Here is a 15,033-nt window from a genome sequence, read left to right as displayed (position 1 = left end):
CAGGTGGTCTCCAACCGAAGATCGCGATCTGCAAAAAAGACTTGAAGAGCTGGTGGAACCGCCGGTTTGACCCAAGAACCACAAGGAAATGAGATTGCTAACAAACGTGCCGCTGGAGCCGACAAGCCGTAGCGCCGGAATGTGAAGGCTTCAAGGATGCCGCAACTATAGGAGGAGCAGAGGAAAATCATTGTTAGGCCTTGTGGAGGGCCTCAACCTGAAAAAAGGCAGCACTGCAGCTATTGGAGAAGCGATCGTCGACGCGGCCGGACTTATAGCAGACCAAGCGAAGGGAAACATTGTCTGTCCCAACTTCGCACAAAATATCGTGATGGTTGGTACATGGGACTCCGATCATTCCGAAAGGTATGTAAAAATCAAGAGTGTTAGGGTCATGGAGGCGGAATATGAAGTAAGCGCTTATGACACGACCCCCACACTACGTTCAAGGTTTATTAGAAGAGTAAGCTATTAAAGTAATCGAGTAACCTATTAGAAGCAGCGGTACCAAATACCATATGTAGTGAGAGTAAGAAGAAGAGGGCGCTCTAAAGCGGAGACCCAAATGGAATCGGCTCAATGGACAAAGGAAACCACTCCGGGTGTCGGAAGGCGTTCACGTTCAAAAAGCACATTAAGATCAAGACAGCGTTCAACATCGAGGGGAAGAAGCCGTTGCAGGTCTCGGTAGGCGCAGGTGCGCTTCGAGGAGCAGGAGCTGAAGACAAAGAAGAAAAATGAACCAGGAGCGACCTGGGCGTAGAAAGTCAAAGGTATTGTGAAAGTCCCAGGTAGTAGGACAATAGCCTCGCAGGAACAAAGCAATGATGCCTGAGTAGAACAGCTGCTCAGAGAGGTTATATCGCTAAAGGAAGCAAATGAAGATAAGAAGCAGATGCAGGAAAGGAACAAAGGGTCGAGGGCAGATAGCGGCAGTGTGGCAATAGCGAGGCAGGTGAGTAGAAGTAACAGTAAAGCGGAAGAAGGCGCACCGGTGCCCAAAAAGAGAGTTGGAATTGATGTGCTCGGTTTTGGAGGAGATTAGGAATGCGATTAGAGACCTAAAGGACAAGTAGACAGCGTTAACCTTAAGGCAGACATAATATACAAGTGGAAATTAACAGCCGAGAAAAGGCTGAAAAAGCTAGAGGCCCAAGGAGAAGATGAGGAATATATGCCATCAGAAGCCAAAAGCACTAAAACACTCCCAGAAGTGGTAGATAGTAGTCAAGATAACAATGACAGGGGGTAACGGCAATAATAATGGATAGCAGAAAGAGACTTAGTGTGTGGCAGTGGAATTAAAGAGGATTGCAGCAAAAAAGCGCGTCACTAGCACAGATAATCAAACCAGTTAAAAATAGGCCGAAATTAATAATGCTGCAGGAAACTTTAGTTGAGCAGATCGGGCCGTCCGGCTTTAACTCGGCCTGCAAACGCAAGGAACTGGGCAGAGGAATCGCCGCCCGAAATGACAAGAACATTCCCAACATAGAGCATGATTTAAAATTAGGGGTGAGTCAACTTGAATAGATATTAATAGAAATGTTCCTACAGAGACATTGATGTAAAGCGGCAAGCATTCTGCCTGAACATATATAGCAGTACCAAAGAGATGAGACAGAGCTTCAGAGCAATTTTTAATAAGGCCATCGGGGTAGCCAAAAATGCGCCCCTCCTAATGGGAGGGAACATCAATGGGAGGGTCCCCCAAGGCAGATGAGGAGACGGAGGAGAATGGAGAGGGAATCGAGTCAACCGGCACACACTGTGATGCCGATACTAGACTGCAGAAAATGGAGGCTTTACAGGAAGAGCTTGTCAAACAGGTCGAAGAGCTAAAAATGAGCTAAATAGGGAGCCTGATGCACGGAAGGTAGTTGAAGAAAGACTTGAAGGAGCTGAGGAAAAGCTGAACAGGGCCAACATTGGGAACGAGAATGTCCGTGACAATGGAACGCAGACCCCCGACGTGATATGAGAGGGAGTGCTACCAAAGTGCGTAGAATGCGTGCGACGTGGTGAAGGGTTAGCTGGATAGTACGACACCTACCTTGAAGCCGCCACGCGGAAAAAGCCGCAGCACAAGGGACAATGCAACTTGTCGAGTCCGAATCACGCGAAAAAGGACAAAGGGAAGCAGGGATAGGTAGGAGAAATTGAAAGGGTGCATCTCGCCGGTGACTCAAACCTGTCAAGGTGTTCAGAAGCAATTCTGCAGAGGGTGTGATAAAAGAGTGGCGGTAGAGACATTTCCGGGGTGGACACTGGGTTCTGTCATCGAGCGAGCAAAAGAAAAGCTTGCGGAAAATACCTACGTGTGCAATCTCTTCTAAGTAGCAAGGGGCTAAATTAAGTCCTAAACAGAAAAGGGACCGGAACAACCCAGCACTTGGCGAAGGGGGTGGACGACTTGCACGAGCTGTCCCCTCAGGTGCAGATCGTGGCGTGCACTGTGCCGTAGGTGCCTGTACGGGACAGTCATGTACAAAGTGCCGTAGTGGCAGCAAATGAGGCGATATGGAAAATGAGCTGAGCGAAAGGTTTCGAGGTTGCCGAAATAAAGAGGGAAGTGCGAAGGTGTGGTCGTTTTAAACGAGACGGGATCCACTTCAATTAAAGGCTTGGATGAGAAGTGGGCTAGCGACTTGCTGGCCGCGCTGTTGCTTTTTCCAGCGTGCCCATGGGCGCTAAGGAGGCCACAGTAGGTAGCAATGAAGGAAGTCCCCTAGGGTAACTGCATAATAGCATCACCGCAAATAAAATAAAAAGGAGGAAAACAAGAAAGAGCTCGCCATGCAATAGTCTACATCAACATGCAGGGCGACAGAAGAAAGGAAAAGTTGGCAGAGATTGAGGAACAGTTAAATAGAGAACAAGTAGGGGTGTATGCGGTTACAGAAACGCCTCTTAGAGATTCGGAAGAGCCGCCACTGATTGAGAATTATGTTTGGGAAGGGTGCAACAGAACTAAGTCGGAAAGGAAGGGGGGGGGTATCGAAATGCTCATTGATGAGGGAGCCAAATGGAAAAGAGTCAATTCAAAATGTCAAGAACAACTCTAATTATCAAGTACAATGAGTGGAAAAAAAACTTGGCTAAGCGTAATATATTTGCGGACCAGAAATAATTACACAGAGCAGAATCAAGAGTTAATGGAATGCATAAGTGCTGATAATACGGGTTTAGGAAATGATGCCAAAATTATCCTGTTAGGTGACATGAATGCCCCCATGCAGGATCTAGATGGCTATACTGACAACGGGAGGTCAATGCTAGATCTTTGTGAGCAACATAACATCGTTATCATGTATACAGGGCCTGAGTGTAAAGGGCAGATCATGGTGGAAGTGGGATACCATCAATCATCCATTGATTACTGTCTGATGATAGAAGGAATTTGTGATAAGTTGAGAGAAATGGTCATTGACGAGGAAGGGTATAATAGCATAGGGAGTGACCATAAACGCATCATTTTGAAAATGGGATAGGTAGTTGGGAAAGAGAGCAAGGAGTGCAGAATGGCGAGTCCAAATTGGAACGTTGAACAAATAACAAATATAGTCACTAGAGTCGAGGAAGAACTTGGCAAATGGCCAAGTAAAAAGTGGGAATATGTTGAGCTTCTAAGAGTAATAATGACAGAAATACGGAAAGAAAAACAACATTTCTTATGAACAAAAATTCTTACGAGAAGACTCGCAGATTTCTTGGAATAATCATTGATAGAGATCTCTCATGGAGACCACACGTGACCTACTTGGAACAGCGTCTGACAGGAATTTCCCAGATTTTCAAGTTTCTGGGTGGAAAGATGCATGCATGTCAGTGCATGCAATGTTGGAATTGTACAGGGCTCTCTTTATGGGCTCCTTGAGGTACAGTTTGCCCGTAATGTCCAACACTTGCCAGACAAATCTTCGTGCTCTACAGGCTATTCAAGCTCGGGCTCTCAGGGTTTGTCTTGGTTTGCCAAAATGCACATCGACAGTAGCGACTATTACAATCGCCCGGGACCAACCCATACAAACACACATTGCGGTGGAAGTGTTGAGAGTGTACATTAGGCACGTTGCCCATGCCCGTTCCCACCATCTGGCAACACTACCATCAGAAAGGCCGCAGACATCATTTTGTACCACGATTTCGGATTATTACACCTGCCTTCCATCAGCCTTCACCCCCGCAACTAAGCCATCGATTCCTCCATGGTGTTTGGCTCGACCTGCAGTGCACCTCACTATACCAGGAATCAGGAAAAAATCTCAGCTGTCATCACCTGCTCTTAAACAACTAACTCTTCTCCTTTTGCACGACAGGTACGCCAACCACGTACATATTTATATTGGTGGATCGGCAACCCTCCTGTGTTCCTTTGGAGCCGTGGTTTTCCCAGCGAAAGCCACCACCATCGGTTTCAAGACATTTCACCCAACGACACCGATGGCTGCGGAACTTGCAGCTCTTCGGGCTGCACTTCGTCTCGTCAGCCAAGAACAACCGCGAAGATGGTCAATATTCAGTGACTCGAAGGCAGCACTGCAGTCTTTGCTATTAGCCCTGCGGCGTGGACCACACGAACAACTGATATATGAGATCAGAGAACTAATCCATACCTTGACTGAGAAAGGACACCACGTGACATTTCAGTGGCTTCTAAGTCACTGCGGCCTCATAGGAAACGAACACGCCGATAACGCTGCTCGGTCGGCTCTTCAAGGAGACGAAGAGGAGCCGATACTATTATCAAGGACAGATGCCGCAAGAAAACTTCGAATGCTCAGCCGAAATATTACGTTCTCCTTGTGGAATGTAGGAAGTTTTCAAAACAACCGGCTGCACAACCGAGACTCTTCTCTACGCCTTTGCATTCCAGCTAGACTCTGCCGTCGCGTAGCTACGCTGCTTTGTCGAATATGGCTAGGGGGGGGGGGGGGCCTTCACCAAGTCTTTTGCATTCCAAACGGATGGGCCTCTTGTGATAACTGTGGTAACGAGGAAACTGTTCAGCACCTTCTTTGTGAATGTCCTCGCTATAATTTACAGAGACGATCGCTCGCAAACGCGATAGGGTGTTTTGGCCGAAGACCTCTAACAGAGGAAGTTATATTAAAATGCCGCCATCACAAGCCATCGCATCAGAGAGTGACAAGGGCTCTGTTGCAGTATTTAAGGGCTACAGAATCGGTCAAGCGGCTGTAGCATGAACAGATGTTCATAGTGCTGCAAGTGCTACTGTGCTGTGCCGTGACAGTGTGCGGCGACAGTGACAAATTGTGATTCTATGTCTGTGCTCCCTTCTTTCTTTATCTCTACTATGTTATCACTTTTCCTCCCTCTCCCCTCTTTCCCCAGCGTTGGGTAGCAAACCGGATCTTCCACTCTGATTAACCTCCCTGTCTTTCCGCTTTCCTCTCTCTCTTTCTTTGAGAAAGCCGAAGAGAAAATTCCTGAGCGCACAACCACAGGGCTAGACGAGGTTCCCTTTAGGCTGATAAATGAACTACGACCAAAAAGTAAGGAAGCTCTGGTGAAAGCAGTGAAAATACTTAAATACATAGACGAATACAAGGCAGTTGGTGACAAAGTGGAATGAATTTAATTTATAAAGGTAAGGCGGAGAAAGATAGAATTCACTCGTATAGACCGTTGACCATTACATCGCTAATATACAGGCTAGCAATGCAGGCAATCAAAATAAAATTTCAAGAATGGGCAGAGAATAATGGTGTTTTGGAAGAACTTCAGAATGTCTTCAAAATAGGTAGGCGTTTAGATGATAAGTTATTTATTCATACTCAGTGTATTGAAATGCCAAATGTAGAAAGCAGACCGTTGTGGCCTTTTGGACATTACAGGAGCCTATGACAACGTAGACCGCGACATTTTGTGGGATATTCTGGTAGGGGAAGGCTTAGGTGACGATTATCTACAGCGTATGAGAGAGATTTATCTAAAAATGCCATTTGCGTTGAATGGGAAGGGAAGAGGAGCCAGAAGAAAGTTCATATCAACAAGGGACTGAGGCAGGGGTGCCCTTTATGCCCTCTGCTATTTATGGTGCACATGGTGCGGATTGAGTGGGTGCTAGAAAGAAGTAATATCAGGTTTAATCTCTCATACAAACAGGCGGGTACAGAAGTAAAGCAGCAGCTTCGTGGTTTATTTTATGCGGACGGCATTGTGTCTCTAGCTAACAAGCAAAGTGATTTGAAACGTCTGGCTAATATCTGTGGACAAGAAGGCAACAATTTAGGTTTGAAATTTAGTGTTAGAAAATCAGGTGTTATGGTATTCTATGAAAACAGCGAACAGACAGTGGAGATACAGGGCCAAGAAATACCTCGGGTAATAGAACAAATATACCTTGGTATATGGATAAACGAAGGCAATAGATATATGGAAACACAATAAAAAACAAAAACAGTAAAGGGGAAAAGTAATGCAGCCATAATGAAGCACAGAGCGCTATGGGGATACAATAGATACGACGTCCTCCGAGGTATGTGGAAAGGTGTAATGGTTCTAGGACTTACTTTCGGAAATGCTGTTGTTTGCTTTAAATCAGGGATACAATCAGCACTCGACGTGAACCAAAGGTCAGTGGGTCGCCTCGCATTGGGCGCTCACGGGAAGACTACAAATGAAGCTGTGCAGGGTGATATGGGCTGGACTAGTTTTGAAGTGATTGAAGCTCGCAGTAAAATTGAGTATGAAGAAAGGCTGAGAAATATGGAAGAAAGTAAATGGCCTGGGAGAGTGTTCAGGTATCTCTACAGAAAAAAACATTGATTCAAAGTGGAGGACAAGAACTAGGAAGCTTACCAGCTAGTATGCGGCCTGTATGGTGGGCAACACAGCAACAAAGAAGGTCAAGCGGTAAGTCAGAGAAGTTGAAATAATCTCATGGGTGGCGGCAATGAAAAAGAAACCTGCCATGAGTAACTACTTCAGAGCAGAAAACGAAATAACGAAAGGAACAATTTATAATAGCTCAAAGGGAAGCTCATTACTTTTCGAAGCGAGATCGCGATGCCTTAGAACAGGCACCTATAAAGCGAGATATAAGAAGGAAGAAGAAGCATGAGCTTGTTGCGGCAAAGCTAGGGAAAATATGGAGCATGTTTTATTAGAATGTGAAGACGTGCGGTGATTTAGGCTCCACTGGCCTCCTTGAAGCCCTTGGGTTCAGCGAGAGCAGTGGAAAAGTCAAAATATCCGCAATAGGCATTAGTAATGGGCGATTGCAGGATTGGTGGAAGAAAAGCAGGGAAACGACAAAAAACGGAAACATACGAAAGCACAGTTCGCAATAGGAGATCAGAAAATTTGGTTGTGGGAGTTCATAGTGTTTTTTTTTCTTTTTTATTGTTTAACCTAAGTAGGAAATTAGGCAGTGTAATTAGCAAGATCTTGGTGGCGCAGCCCAACGCCCCGTTCCAAAGGGGACGCTCATACCATCCATCCATCCATCCATCCATCCATCCATCCATCCATCCATTCATCCATCCATCCATCCATCCATCCGTCCGTCCGTCCATCCATCCATCCGTCCGTCCGTCCGTCCGCCCGTCCGTCCGTCCGTCCGTCCGTCCGTCCGTCCGTCCGTCCATCCATCCGTCCATCCATCCGTCCGTCCGTCCATCCGTCCGTCCGTCCGTCCGTCCGTCCGTCCGTCCGTCCGTCCGTCCGTCCGTCCGTCCGTCCGTCCGTCCGTCCGTCCGTCCATCCATCCATCCGTCCGTCCGTCCGTCCGTCCGTCCGTCCATCCATCCATCCATCCATCCATCCATCCATCCATCCATCCTTCCATCCATCCATCCATCCATCCATCCATCCATCCATCCATCCATCCATCCATCCATCCATCCATCCATCCATCCATCCATCCATCTATCGCTGCCCCCGCAAGAGGCCGCGTTTCTACTAGAAAGCTCGCCTTCGTGGAAAGCGTCCGCCGCCAGTGTTTACCGCAAAACATTACGGTTACATAAGCTGCAGTTGCCGGGAACCGTGAGAAGCAGTGAGAGATCTTTGAATGCTATCGTGTTCCACTCTTAAAGGTGAAGCTTAAAAGCACACTAAAGAGAAATATTAAGTTCAGCTAGATTGAAAGAATAGGCCTTTGTAATAACAAATTACCATTCTTAGCGAGTAGAATTTATTTCTAAGCAAGAAAACGAAGAAATTGAGAAATTGGAGCAACCACCGGTCGTGCGTTTTACTACTGCTACAGGCTAAAGGTGAAAAGTAAATTAGATAAATTTCGCAACAATAAGTCATGCTGTAGGTCATAGTTATTGCTGCAAATTACGGCCGTCGCACTCACTCCACAGTAGTGCCGAGAAATTCTGGTTTCGCAAGGCCGCGCTGACCGCGCTCGCACTTTCGCTTGGTGAATGGCAAAGATTTCATTTAGTGGCGTGCTATGCTGTCGACGTTGTGTCCCGAAAGCTTTTGTAAGCTTTAGTACCCAGTTTCCAGCGGTGAAATGCTGGGTCAATTTGATATCACGGGAGTGCCCTAACGGTAAACGTCGTCTGAACAAGGATACCGAAAGCTCCTACACCAACATGCACTACCATGCACTACCATGTAATCCGGTTGGGCGAACCTCTACGTCCTGGCTGGCTCAGTGCATTTCCCATGCTACAGCGGGTAGGAAATGCGCCAATCAGACTACATGAATGCTCGAAGCATTTCTGCCCTGAGCATTATGAGCATATTTCCCTTCTAAGGTAGTCAATGGACGTGCGTTTTCAAATGCGACTTCGTGGCAACAGTCTTCTGTCGATGTTGCCTTCATCCCACGAAGAACAAACGCCCTTGCTGCAAGACGAAAATTTCATGGTGAGTAGAGCCTCTTTAAGACGCGCATGTTATTTTCCGTTCAGTACTAAACTCAACAAGTGTGCGCAACCCTTTACGGTACTGATAGCCAGCTGCCTTTATTGACAGGCTAACGTTGGTGACTTGGTCACGGAAAATGACAATGATGGAAGCGCCATTAAAAGCAACGCGCATTACGAGCCCAATTCTCTCCAAAGGCAGTCAATCGAATTGCCAAGCTCGACTGAATCGCAACGTTGTTCCGTCGGTATTGCCTTTATTCCATGAAGAGCAAGCACTATTGCTGCAGGTCGTAAGTTTTATAATGAGTCGTGCCTCTTTCTTGACACCGTATGCTATTTAACTTTCAATACTAAAGCTCAGCAAGTGTGCGCCGCCCTTCACGTTAGTCATTGCCAGGTGCCTTTATTTACAGGCTAACGTTGCCGACCTCATCACCGAAAATAACACTGCTGGCACCTTCACCGAAAGCAACGCGGTGGTATGTGTGGGGGTTTTATCGCGATGGTGGAAGTTGTACGTAGATCAGGCGCAACACACAGCTTCGTAAACTTTTGGCACATTTCAGATGCTTCCCTATGGTGCGAAAGGCGGGGAGGCGCAGACAGATTTCCTGCATTTCCCCGCGAAAACAAGCAGTTTTCGCAGCGTCGGGATTGCGACAGGAGCGCAGGCTAAACCTCTGCACGAGCATAGGTAAGTACACCCGAACTGTTACCTAGCGTTTAACAAAAACTACTAAAGTTTGTATGATGGAGTCTGAACCAGCAACAAATCTTATCTTTTGTTTGGTAACATCACCAAAAAAATATAGGACAGACTAGTAGAACCTTTTCTACTTCAGCATGTTTGAGGTTGCCTTGTATTATGCAAATTTAGTCACAATTGCTGTCGTCTTCTTAACTTTTCAGGAACTACGTGACACAGTGTCATTTTACTTCGCATGGTATTTCTGTGCTCTCCAGCTGCTCAGGTGAACACATCTCCGAACGAAATGAAATGCAAGGCACTTGAGGTGAATGTTCGGAACATACCTACGCCAATGACATCAACTGCTATCAAGAGAAGGTGTACCACTTGTGTCGGGAAACTAGTCAAGCACCGGAGACATGCACCAGCAAAGGACATCAGCTCCATTTCCTCGCCTAACGTATCCCCAGTACTACAATACCCTTGCATGCATTACACAACGTACGAGCCGGAAGAATTGACCTGCACCTCAGAGGTGGCATTTGGTGAGTAAGTAAACATCGCATACTGCTGTGCACGTTGATGTATAAAAGCTCAGATACGAAGGTGCAAAATGTATCCGTGCTCTTTGCGTGCTTATGGTAGAGTGATATGTACTGATATGAAAAACAATATGACAGTTATAAGTGATACAAGGATGCATGTGATGCATAGAAACAAAAGATATACCTACAGCTGTCCACGTCAGTCCCTGGCCTGCAGTAACTAATTGCAGTGACAGATGTGAAAAAAACCTTCCATCATTTGAGTGAAACTGTCGCAAAGTCACTCTTAGAATAATGGCGTAGCAGATTGAGGGAGCCGTCCGGCATTTGTGCATGCAGATTGCAGATAATTTCAATCCTGTGTTAGCAATTATTTGATGCACAGGTGCAGCATTAGGTGCACTTCAATGTAATGTAGAGAATAAAGGGCAATTATTGCTGCTAAAAGAGAAAAGTGTGCGAAATTTCAACGCAAACTTTTTACTGAGTGAGGGAGGGAATTTGTATGAGAGTGCCTGTATAAAAGTTTACAGTAACGTTTTCTTTTTTTTGAGGTACGATATGAATGACGTCTGTACGGAACACAAAGATTGCTTTCTTTTGTCCCATGACAACATGCGGACCTACGCACTTGCTTCTCTACATTATGCACAGTGAGCCTCTCCTGTTCTGGGACACGCATCACAGCTAAGATTGAATGCTCACGTTGACATTAGCACACGTGAGCGAGCCAGCCACTACAAGGAATGAAAGCAAAAGGCAACGTCGAGTTATCGGCTGCAATGCTCTTCCCCAGTTCTAGTGCTGCTGGAACACTCAGAATTATGAGGTTGATGTGTTTTTAAGTCATGGGCGGTCAAACAATCTTCAGTTACCGGAATGCATATCTTTTCCAGCTTTCACTGCAGCAAGCACTTTGTTTCAAGTTTCCTGAATATCTAGCCAGCCACATATTGAACAACGGCCCAATATCTCGGCAGCAGGTAGTAGTGCATATTGGTCCTTTGTGTAACTATTCACTCCAATGGTAGAATGTTAGGGTGCAAAATATTTGTAAGCTGCTGTGACCCTTCATTAACATACAAAACTGCTAATCTGCTTTCTTTTCATGTAAAAAATCTGTACGGGAATGTAATTTTCATAATTTGGTGCAGCTAATTTGCACTAAGCATAAAACTGGCATTCCGAGAGTAGTTTGTAACGCTTTAGGATTACTAAAACCAAACAACAGAATGAAGGAGTCATTCCCAAATTTTCAGTCACTTTTATTGAGCATAAGAAAGGGAACAAAGCACATAGACAAAAAATATCTCCGACATGAAATGAAAATGTTTCCCAAGAACAGACACTGGCATTATTCCAAGCAGCCTGGAAGTTCATATTACATCTTCGCTAGCACGCAATGCATGCAGCTACATAAATTGTAGCATATAATTTCAGAAAACCCTAATGGAATAGTAAGGAAAAGCTCCGCATGGTTCTGCATTTGTAGATGGCATTTTTGTAACATTCTCTGCTTATGCAATGCAGGAAAATTTGCTGAGTATTGGAGAATGTGGACGGTCAATTTCTGAATTTGTGGCTCATATGCGCTACCGAAGATTCCATTGCGATTACGAGAATTTCAATGTTGTTTCATTTACTTGCATCTCTTTGATGCCGTTAATGCCTGCAAAGCTTTGTTAGGCCAACTCGGCATTTTTAACGTAATCTATTCTTTTTGCATGAACCGATGAGACATTTAGGGCTGAATGTCTTCGACATCTGTCACGTAACGTGGGAATCGGAATGATGTTACAACCTGTGCCTCATTCTTGCATATCATCATAAGTAAAATACAAAACACGAATACAATTCACAAGATTTACTTTGTTTTTAGCCAAGGCCTTGTGTTAGCATGTTCTGTACGTCAATGCTTGTTACGTTGTTCTGTGTTCTAGGCAGAGCTTACATGTGGGTGGCGTTTCTCCTTCATGTCCCTTAAAAGAGTGCACAATATTTTGTAATTGCTACCATTTTTTTCATGCTGATTGCTATCAGACATAAAGCATGTGCACTGAACTGTACACGCAGCACATAGAGTGGATCAATACTCAATATGGAGGCCAAATTTCTTGTAGGTCTGGGATGAACACCCGAAAGCACTTCTGGTGGCAGGTGGTGACAGCAGCTTGGAGCTCTGCAGGGACGAGCGCTGTGACTCGCCAGGCCACAGTGCCAAGTTCTTGACATACTCGTTCTTGTGTCCTAGCACGGGAAAGGTAATACACACTGAGCAAATTGAAGTCAAAGATGTAAGTAGAAAAAAAAGCATCGAGCATCATGTGGCACAATATTTGATTACTGCTATTTTGCAAACATCGTGCAATGATTGTTACATGTTGATCAAGCATTCCAGGAAGCACGAGTCAATCGCATACACGCCTCAGTATTCTTTTTAGCTTGTCAACGCACAGGTGAATGTGCACACGCTGTATTTAGAAGGCCCATCCTTCCTTGCAGCAAAACCTTTCACAATTCCTACGCCCTTGACGGTTTACTTACACACACCTGAATTGATGTATACATAAAGGGCCGTGTGCACTGGAAGAAGACAGTGCCGCAGCGATATGACTGTTTGTCATATTCTTGTGCTTGTGTGATTGTTTCAACTTACGGTAGTGGAGATGGGCGGTGGTGTTGAGGGGCCTTTTAAGAATAGGGTGTAAGATGGGTTATTTGCGCAGCTTCACTTCCTGCAATTATATGTCCTGTCTTCTAGAGTGCCCAAATTCAAGCAAGCTCGCAAATGGACAAAGAGGGCCTTAATAGCAGCCTCCAATTTCTCTGTTACCAAGGAATCTCCATAAGGTCCCTGACAACAGACCACCAAACAGCAATAAAGAAATACATGAGGCTGCATTGCCCCGCCACTAAACACCATATTGACGTCTGGCCCTTTGCAAAATGTAGTTATGAATGTAATTAACATATTTACTGCTGCTAGTAAAATACCTTATGTTGCTTAATAGGCTCATCGCAAGGCAACTCCTGACTGCAATGATTACTGTTTACTAAAGAATAATGCATCATACGCCATCATACTTCAAACATTTACATTGAAGGTACTGTCAAGCACAGGAACATGTCTTTGGATTGCAGCGGGAATGAGAAGATTGTGTGTCGCGATGATGGAAACAGCAAACTTGTATCCTATAAACGACGATTCTATTTCTTATTTGGCTCTGAGAGTGGTGCAAAAATGGCGTGTCTCGCGACGGTGGAACATTGCAACGAATGTGAACAGCGTTATGCCGCCAAAAAGCTGTGCAGAGAGAGTTATTTTGCTTGGAAACATAACTGTATTGTCTAAAATTGTATTTCAAGTGCATCTACTAACTGTTGGTTGCATGATAGATTAATTTATTTCGTGTTTTTAACTAGCGTGGTTTGAAAGTGGCACTGCCAACGTGCAGAAAAATGGAATGGTGCATCAATGGGCCTTGAAGTCTGCCCCCGTGACATCGTGACATGCAGCAGTGCTAGTAGCATAATGTCAGTGATGCGAGGGCCACTGTCTTTTTCAGGTTATCGAAAATTAATTCCGCATTTAAGGCATGCCGGCGTCGTCACAACAGCATTGTAGGTACTCTTTACGTCAATGTGCTTCCTTGACGGTCGCACGAAAGGCTTGGATTGACTACTCAGGCTCTGCCTGAGTAGTGTAGAAGGGTTCTTCATTGCATTGTATTCCAATTCCGTTCCTTGCTGATGCTTCTAGCTAGTCTTCTTCATCTAGCTATGCATGCATGCGTTATTAATTTTTCATGCAGACAAGTACTTTCTAAAAATTTCTCAAAATACTGCGTAGAATTAATGTTGTGGGAAAACTTGCATTTCCAAACATGCGATTATAGGTGTCCAAATGAAAAACTTAAAGCTTGTGCGCTGATGACACCTATTAGAGCCATAATTTTAGTGCTTTACACAAAGTAATCCTGCAGAAACGCTATGTGCTTCTGGTATCTTACTTTTACCACCATCGCATCCACTAGTCGGTTTTTCGGGCGTCCATACAGTTTTAAGATGCTGTGCAAAGCGAAATACTTTGTTTTAAACATTCCTACTCACTTACCAGCGAATTCTCTGCACGTTTACGCTGCAAACGATAAGCTTTCTATTCCGTTACAAAATAGGAGGTCTTTAAAAAATTGTAGACAGTCACTTTATTTATTATAGATATAGTACCTTGAAATAAAAAAAAAGCTACACACTTACTTCTGGCTACACGACCATAAATAATGTGTAGAAGGGTTCTTCATTGCATTGTATTCCAATTCCGTTCCTTACTGATGCTTCTAGCTAGTCTTCTTCATCTACCTATGGTGCAAGTTCACAAGATATGGACAAGGAAATTATGGTGCAAATTTTTTACGGGAATGAGAAAAAATTGACACCTGCTTCTCGGAAGGCCGGACGCAGGGAGCTGTTGAGCTGGATACAACCCATTGTGAACCATCGTACTGGCATGCATGTGCTTGTGGAGGAAATGGAGACTTACTAGTGGCGACATGGACAAGTTTCCTAAACCACATAGCTGACATCCATGATGGTCACGGCAACCTCTATCCTCGTTGCCTCCATGGACGATTCATCAGAGTATCAAGGCTCAAAATTGGTAACTACAAGTAATCTGCCAGTTAAAGTGGCACTGCATGCTCTACAGTGTAATTACATTGTCGATCAGTTCAGACTGAGAACGTTTTTCACAACTAATCAAATTTACCACAGTGCGCATTGTCCGTCTAAACATGTGATGAAGGGAACAAAACATATATGTCCCATTTTTTCCCACATTAGACTGTTCAGCGCACAAACTAGTCAAAGCCATCGTCATGGTCCGAGTGCTTCTGAAAGACATCTGACAGCTGTCGCCGAACACGCGGACATACAGCCTGGAATTTTTCCC

Source organism: Dermacentor andersoni, chromosome 7 (genome assembly GCF_023375885.2).
Source record: "Dermacentor andersoni chromosome 7, qqDerAnde1_hic_scaffold, whole genome shotgun sequence".
Lineage (NCBI taxonomy): Eukaryota > Metazoa > Arthropoda > Arachnida > Ixodida > Ixodidae > Dermacentor > Dermacentor andersoni.
The sequence above is the reverse complement of the archived record's forward strand: the minus strand, read 5'-3'. Positions refer to the sequence as shown.